This window comes from Rhea americana, unplaced genomic scaffold (assembly GCF_003343005.1).
Source record: "Rhea americana isolate MKP2758 unplaced genomic scaffold, rheAme1 scaffold_63, whole genome shotgun sequence".
Lineage (NCBI taxonomy): Eukaryota > Metazoa > Chordata > Aves > Rheiformes > Rheidae > Rhea > Rhea americana.
Window position 1 is genome coordinate 809311 of NW_028186790.1, and position 9103 is coordinate 818413.

The window sequence follows — 9103 nt, forward strand, 5'->3', positions numbered from 1 at the left end:
ATTATTATCTCTAGGTGTGAGAATGAGCAAGTGATGGATGGATGTTTACTYTGAATTTCACTACTGTGGCTTTCTAGGTAAGTATCTCTCACCACAAGGAGTCAAAGTCTGAAATCCTCTCCAATTGTGAGGGAAAAGGCTTTTGTCTTGGACGCTGTTGGAGAAAGATTTTCCTATATTTGGATCCTTTGTGAAACAAACTATTCTGAAACCCGTCCCTGAAAATGGCAGAGGATAAAGCACTGCTCCCTCTGCAGAAGAGCAACCCTCCACTGTGCTCATGGGGGCCACTCTTTGAGACTCAGAGGAAGATAAGCTCCCCCAAAACTGAAGTCCACAGGTTTGTCTAGAGCTGGCTCAAACCATGAAAACCAGGGCTAAGAGAAAATACTCAGAGTGAAAATCCTATTCCATTAACCAGRTCTTCCTTGACAGTAACATATATTGAAAGTAAAATTTCTTTTGAGAGAGAGAGGGTTTCAAAACCYGGGTTGGACAGTTCAGGATTTTTATGGGTTTGACATCCAAGGTACACAGAAAGAGCAAGGGAAGATATGAAACGATGAGCTTGAACTTCAGCAAGAACAATTCAGGTTAGCCAAACTTTTCAAAGCTAAGACAAGAGATTGCTTGGGAGGCTGCGAGACTGCTGTCACTGGATGTACTTTAAAACAGAGGAGGCAAATGTGTCAGCCTTGTTTTGGGGAGTTGTGCTCAACGTCATCTTGAAGTCCTTTCCAGCCACGTAACTCTGAGATGTCACAAAAATGTGTAAAACTACATCAGAAAGGCACGAGGGAGGTTACAAAGCATGTCTCAAAAYGCTGGTAAAACTAGACTTACACTTTTCGGTACGATTTTCTTTTCCCTGAGCCCCTTGCAACACATGCAATGCAAGACAGCCAACATCATTATTACTGCTACCAGAATTTATAAATTTGTCCATCACTCTCAGGCTTGTTCCATTAGTTGGGATAGGTGATTGCAAGAGCAGCTTGAAGTAGACAAAAACACGACCATATTCCACCTCCTTGCCTTTAACGGCGAGTCTAAAGGTCCTTTGATGATGACACGAAGAGGCTGAAGAGAAGCTATAGACATTTTGCCGAGGTAACCATAGATTTGGGTCTCATTTTGCAGAGGCTGGGCAAGGACCATCAGTTCTACCATGAGTGTGCATGCTTGGTCACAGACTTTTATGTATGAATGCTTTAATATATGAGTATGCAGCATTACTTGATATTTTTGTAACAAAATGGTCCTCTGAAGTAGATGAATTTTTAATTGCATTTTCTGCCACCAAGGAAGGAATGAATGAGATTATGGAATCTATAAGCCCAGTCTGCTGGGCAAAATATTCCAGAGATTAAATCATTTATCATGATCAAATGCTTTAGTCAAAACTGTAAAGATATAACAATAATTCTAGTACTTCTCCCTGTTCTTCTTCTGAAAATATATGACTGTGAAGATTGTATCTACGGTTTCGYAATCAGCATAGAATCTGCAATTCCTCAGAGGAACCACTTTGTCGAGGTGATGACTGTTCAGGTGATTGGTTATAATCCAAGTTAACACTTCTACAGATACAGAGATGAGTAAGATGGTACAATAATTGTCATAAGTTTATGATCTCAGAATCAGTGGTTTAACTCTCTTTTTGTAGCACTGTTTTTCCACCTAGMTCTGCTTCATTTGCTGCAAAATTAATAGGCAACTATCCCTTTTTTCTACTCTTAGATTCACATTAACTGAGATGGGAGCCCTGAGGAAAAAAAATKTATATGATGAGATAACTGAAGACTCTATCATAATTTATAATACCAAAGGGAATGTTCTGAAGTTGATTGGCATCCTTCATTTTGGCATTTAGCAGCTTTTGAGTGCTTATTCTACAACCGTAAAATGTTCTTTCAGGTTAGTGGGATTTTTTATTCATTTATTTTTAAACATGATCTCCTATGTCTCCAAAAAAGCAGCTCCTTGCCAAAGGTGCATCAGGTGCCATCATGCTGACATCCACCTGAGCCAAGGGAATGACTGAATTTCCTTCATACCAACTACAGGTCAACCACTACTAAAGCTAATAGAGAAGCCAACAGTGGGAGTATACTGTCATCTTCTACAAGAGCTTTAGGTGGAGGCGAGAAAACTTTGCCAGTAATTTTTACAGGCGTTTATTGACTTCAGAGGAGTAACGAGGAATGGAAATGCTGGGAGCCATCCAGACCTTAGAATCCTGCTACAATGGGCACAGAACCAAGGTTCTGTTTCCTCTCTGACTTCTCCCGGTCTCTTACTTAATCCTGACACTTTACCTCATGCCATCCTTCTCACCTACACAGTCTCAAACACATCTGCTCAAAACAGAGCAAAAAACTATCTTGTGTCTGGTAATGTTTGTGAGTGTTTTATGATTCCCCGGATAGGCAGRCTATGGAATAATCAGACCAACAGAAAAATACAAAAAATTCCTGAAAAACTGGACAGGCAGAATTATGCATTTCTTTGATCTGCTAAATATCTGATAGCAGCTTTCATATTCTAACCATGTTCAAAAACTGTAGAAAAAAATATTTAGGGATACTTTATACTAAATTTACAAAATCTGAAGTCAGCACTTGTTCAGACACATCAAAGCCCTGTATAAACATGGGCACATTTGACTCTATGGTACAAATGCTAATGACTTTTTTTCTGTGGAGRGTTTTCTTTTTGGTCACTCATGTGGTGGAGAAGATAATTTTCAAGAAGCACAGTAAGTAAATTCAGTTAGGCCCAAGGAAGTGGGTATTGTCATCTGCTAACTAGCATGATGAGCTTTGAAGTTAGGAGAAGCCACAGTGCTCACCACACCGCCATGGTCAATTTTTGAGTGGTAATGTCTTCCTGCAGATGTCATTATGTCAACCACTGCAATAATGTGTTCTCTCTCTAGCTTTGAAGGTTTTTTTCCGATCAGTGTCTAGGATTTTATCGGAAGAGTCACGGACCTTAGGGAAACAACTGCCAAAAGCTCATTGTGAAAGTTTGCAGGATCGTATTACTGTGGTGGAGAGAGGGTGAGAGTCCAAGACAACTTCAGACAAATCTGTCTAACTCAGTTTATTTGATGCAGGTTGTCTGATTGCACAAAGCTGTATTTCMCTGTCAGACAAATACTGCTGCTTAATAGCAAAGGCAATATATGGTGGTATATATGGTTCAACATAATGGACCTTCTAATAAAATTCTTTTTTCTCTTAAGACAGTCATCTSCTATAATTGTTAAGGTACAGAGTGAGAAATTCTTGGTAAGAAATGATGACAAAACATTCATCAACTATTTATTATTCAGATACTGTCAAGTACTGACAAGTCATCACAGCTTGTGCCCTAATCCTTTCTATCCTTTATCTCTTTAGCTTCTTTATCCTTTTGGTAACTCCCTTTCTGTGGAAATAAAGACTCTTTTAGGCCTGTTATTGTTGTGGAATGCAAGTTAGCTCTCTTAGATCCTCACTACATCAACTAAAATAAGACCCAGAGGTAATCAGGACCTCATGTAGCATCCGTTGCTATATTATCCGMACAGTACTACTCACCCATGCTCAAACGGGAAGACTATGAGATGACCAGAAACTGAGTTCATGTATCCTGAGACCAAATCCAGTGCCTTGACCACAACATCATCCTTCCCTTAAATCAGTCACATTTGGTTTTGGTTTTCCAAAATCTGACTGATGAGGTTTTGTATAAGCAACATAGCTCCRGTGCAGGGCTAAACTTAGCACTGGACTATTCCAATCCTAATGGTTTCCRTGGGTTTGAATCCATATTAATGAGGGCAGGACTTTTCCTACAATTATTTTGCCTACAAAAGGATTTCCGTGATCAATGCTTGAAGGAGACAGATCAGGAGAATTGTGCAAATCAGCTACTTGGCCTTTTTGTTTGACTTCTTTCAGGTGGTAAAATTTCACTGTCAGTCATTCCTCAATATAATGATCTTGGATCAGCTTTTTACAARATAAAAAGTGTTGCATATAGTTAACAGCAAATCATGAATAGTCAGAGATTTTAGTCAAGTTTTATATAAAGCCTGTATAAAGAGATTGTCCTTCAACTCAGGTGACGCTGATCTGTAGGTCTAGAGAAATACAGTCCGTGTTCCAGCCTAGTTGCCTTCAGGAAACAAGGAGTGGTCATCTATGAGGAATAAACTCTTATTTATTTGACAAATCTAGATAATTTGCATCTAAGAACTATCTGAAAGAGATTTTGACAAGCTGATACCTACCTATTTTTAATACACCTTAGATTTCCAGGAGAATTCCAGAAGATGTGAGCAAAACTGATGTGCAGTTTCTCAAGACAGAAAGGTGAGATGATGCAAATAGCTAATCAGATAGCTAAGCCTGACTGGACTTTAATTCAGGGCAAAATGAAAGAAATGCATAGAAACGATTCAATAGGTAAAGAATTAAGGAATAAGGTGTAATTAGTACCACTTGCTGCATTCAAATTAACCTGATTCTTTTATGCATTTTTAAATTTGATCTATAGTAACATCTGCCAAGAYATACGAGATATATAGACTTTCGTAAGGTCACTTGACGGTGCTGTCATTCTGCTTAAATCATAAGCACTGCACAATTTCAATAGCACATGTTAAATGGATTAAGAACTGATTAGCTAACAGATCTCAGAAATAGGAATGTCAATAGGAAATTAGTGTCGGATATAGTGCTTCCACAGGGATCCTTCAGGGACTGCTGTAATGTGCCGTGCTAATCAGTAGTTTGACTATTCCTAAAACAAATATAAAAATTACTGCTAATAAAATTTTCAGATTACACAAAGTTTTCCAGGTGGCTAAATAATAAATGAAGACAGAGACACAATACAGGGTGATTTGGATCATTTGGTAACCCCATCTCGGTCARACAAAAGCTAGTTGAGCATATCCGGATATAAAAGTCTATGATATCTAGAAATAAGTAGTGCAGACCATACACAGGAGCTTCAGACCAACAGTGAATAATTTCTGGAAAATACGAATAGTCACATGAAAGTTTTGCTTTGGCCAGGCAAGAGAGGGGTAATATTCTGTACTGTAACCATCTGAGATGTACAGTGGGTCAGACCACATCATCTCAGGGTTTCCTTTTGGACTAAAGCATTGAGTGGAAAATTCTGCTTCACCATTGATTTGTTATTACTTCTATGSTTTTTATCTGAAGAACAGAAGTTCAGGTTTCCTTCTCTTATTTTCCACGATTTTTTTACTTCATTTACACATCCATGCACACATACCTACACTCTCTCTAGATGTGTTATTCCAAATATTTTAGTATATTACTTTCTTTTTTGATAAACCCAGTGAAAGCTAGTTTTCAAATAAAAATAGGGAATGTGATAAATCATTATTTTCATCAAAAAACTTCATTTTTGTATGGAAAAACTAATTCTCTTWTTTTTTCTATGAAAACATGATATTTGCTACAAAATGTCTGTTTTCTCAGCTTTTACTTACTGTTTTTCATCTTTCATTTTTGGACAACAAAGACCAAATTCCCCTGACAGCCATGGGTAGACATCTAAAATGTAGATTTCTACACAGAACAAGTTACCCTGGACACTCTTTATAATCAATATGGAGAGCTGCATTTTAAAGTCATGACATACCTCCCTCCCCCAAAAACATATGGCAAAAATAATCCGAGTGAAGCAATCCCTAATGACTCCTTTACTTATTGATGATGCCTGGAGTGACTATCTTAGATGTAGATATTCTCATGCAGATTCCTAAAGTTAAGCAATAACTCCACCTCCCTCACRACAGAGTAAATCAGGAGTAATTCAATTCACTGTTAAAGAAACTCAAAGTGAAATGACTATTTATTTTGGAAGATAATCTGAGTCCTGATAAAAGGTCCTGATTTACAGAAAGAGTTGATCTTAGTTTTGCTTTGTACCTCTTGAATCACTGATTATGTACCCCTCAGACAAGGTTTTTAATAAGAAGTCACCTTCATAATCCCATTTTTCATTTATATGATACTGTGGATTGCATTAAATAGYATTTTCCTGGTAAAAATGTCATCAATTTTCTCTTAAAATCCGTTCCTCAAAGCAAAATTCAGCAATGAAGTCAATGCATTTTGATTCAGGGCGTCTTTGTAACAAGCTCAACCTTTTCTGTCCTTCAAGCAACACTACTGCCATTTCCAATGGCAGCAAAGGGAGGGTGGTAGGCCTGTTCACCCCGATGTGTCTGGCTTGCGTCCCTCATGTGACATCATTGCTCATGCCCTACTCAAATATAATCGAGCAGGTCAGTGGTTATTGCAAGCTTCACCCATTCCAGATTCCACCCTTAACCCTCCAAAATGAGTCTTTTATAGTTAAATGATTCACTTATTAGGTAAAATAAACACAAAAATAATGTCAAATTAAAATAAAATGAGGTAACATGGAGTTAAATTCAGACTGACACTGAGCAAACAGTCTGGCTGGAATCATTATACCCTTTTGGAAACAAGCACGGATATCAGAGCATGGATCCAATTAGTTTCAACTGGGAGGACCCTTCCTATTTCTGGCTCCCTGAAGCTAAACTTCACAGTTTAGATGTTCGTTTAGAGTTAGAGACAACTCTCCTGCAGTTGACATCTWCAGGAATACTAGAAATTTGCAAGCTGGGTTCTGAGGCCAGGACAACAGGATTGGAAAGTATGTAATTTATTGTTTGCAAAGCTCTTTAAGATCATAGTCGTGCAAATACTCAGGTTAATAGGCCTTGGCTCCTATGAAAGCTTGGAGACAGAGCCAAACTCAAGCCAGGTTCACCAAGTTCAAGCACTGGGCTTCATATCTGGAGCCAACAGRCAGGCGAATGTACACAGAGGGAAAATGAGTGGAAAGAGACGTGTGAGGGCTAGACCATTCTTTCTTGTATGCTATTATTAATTGGGCTCCGTAATTGCTTTAGGCAGATACATTACTAGACCACTGGCTTGCCCACTCAWTGGTTTTCCTGCTATTGCTCCTAATCCCAGTCATGCAGCTATGAGGAGAAATGCAAACTGTTTGGGAGCAGCAAATAAGCAGCATGGGGCCAGCTGTTGGCTGTAGGCAGCTTTCTGCCTTTCAGACATAAGGTCCCTCATTCAAGCTGTGGTATCATGTAGGGAAAACACAAAAACAAACATAGATAGCCTAAACATTCAGAAAAGAAGGAATGGGCTGATTTCACCTCACGATCTACCTTGGCACAGGATCCATTGCTGGGCACCGCTGCTGGTAGTGCCACCTAAATTTGAACCCAGGAAGAGGAGGGAAGATATTTTCCAGCTAAGACAAGCTTGGCAGAGCCCAGTCAAAAGAAGACATCTTACAGCTTGTTTGGCAGAACAACCCTCTGCAGAGCATGTAGTGCTTGGACTACTATTGCAACCATATCCACGGTGTGTCCCCACCTGTTTGCAAACACACCACCACCCTGMGCACTGGAAGAGCTCCTCAGCTGTGCCTCGAGGGGTGGCACTGTAATATCCTGACCCAGCACAACCCTCAGCAGCTCATCTCAGCAGCTAAATATGATGAACAACAGATCACTGATCAGATTTGTGCAGCCATTTATTTTGCATTTAGTGAGAGTCAACAAGACTGTCAGGATTTTGTTTCAAAGACTTGGCTCTTTATTTGTATTTTGGGGTGAAAAATATAGACATTAAATACTTTTTCTTTTAAATTTCTTTCAAAAACCCAAACAAAGTAAATGGAGTCATAGTGTTCCCGTTGTTACACCCATATTACTCTTCTGAATTCAACATGTTTGTGTTTGTATGTGGCAGGAGGCAGTTTTCAGCTCTCTATCTGTTACACTTTAAATCTTCAAAGTGTAGGAGGGTATTTATTACACATGCATTTAAATTCCCTTTCAGTGCAATGAAAACCATACACATACTTTTATTTATCAAAATGTTGACCTTGAAAATTGGACAACAGTGATTTTTTAAAAAAATCAAAGCTAATATCACCATCTCTGCCAAGTGAGAGTGATCCAATCAAAACTTGGCATAATCAAGTGGTATGAATACTTCCAAGCATTTCATTAAAATCTTTAAAACAATCCTTTGTCCAAAAGGCTGATATAGCATCCGTCTTTTCTCAAAGGAAGCAGTAACAAAATAAGTAAGAGAAAAGGCAAATGCAAAAAGCTCTCACTAAAAATCCTGCGATTCATACAAAGAATGTCTTAAATTTGTTTCTWTTACTGTCACATCTCAGATGTAACAGCCCATTTTGCTTCCTTGTATATATGTTGTCTATGTAGATTGAGTATTCTCTGGCTGAGGACACTAACATTACACCCTGCTGCTATGTTGTATGTCTGTGGCCACAAAAAAAAATGCCATGCCTACAATATTCTTGAGAAAACAATTCCAACAGGACAGCATCTCCCTAGAAATTCTTCCCCACTGCTCGAGGTGACAAAAAAATCTCCATTAGGGTCTGGTGGCTCCAGGCCAAAACCACAAAGACAGATTAAGGAAGGTTGGAAGCAGCCACAGATGGGAATCCTTTAAGATCCTGAGAGAAGGGAGCAAGGCAAAAATCAGGATCACAACCCTGGACTTCAGGAGAGCAGACTTTGRCCTCTTCAGGGATCTACTTGGAAGAATCGAAAGGGATAGAGCCCTAGAGGGAAGATAGGGCCAAGAAAACTGATTAATATTCAAGGATCACCTCCTCCAAGCTCAAGAGTAGTCCATCCCAATAAGACAGAAGTCAAGCAAAGGGGGCAGGAGACCTGTGTGGATGAACAAAGAGCTCCTGGCAAAACTCAAACAGAAGAAGGAAGTATACAGAAGGTGGAAGCAGGGACAGGTAACCTGGGAGAAATAYAGAGACACTGTCTGAATWTGCAGGGATGGGGCTAGGAAGGCCAAGGCCCATCTGGAGTTTAACCTGGTGAAGAGTGTCAAGGACAACAAGAATGGCTTATATAAATACATCAGCAATGAAAGGAAGAGTAGGGGAAATGTGGGTCTGCTTCTGAATGGGGCCCAGGCCTAGTGATGAAGGATACGGAGAAGGCAGAGATACTAAATGCTGC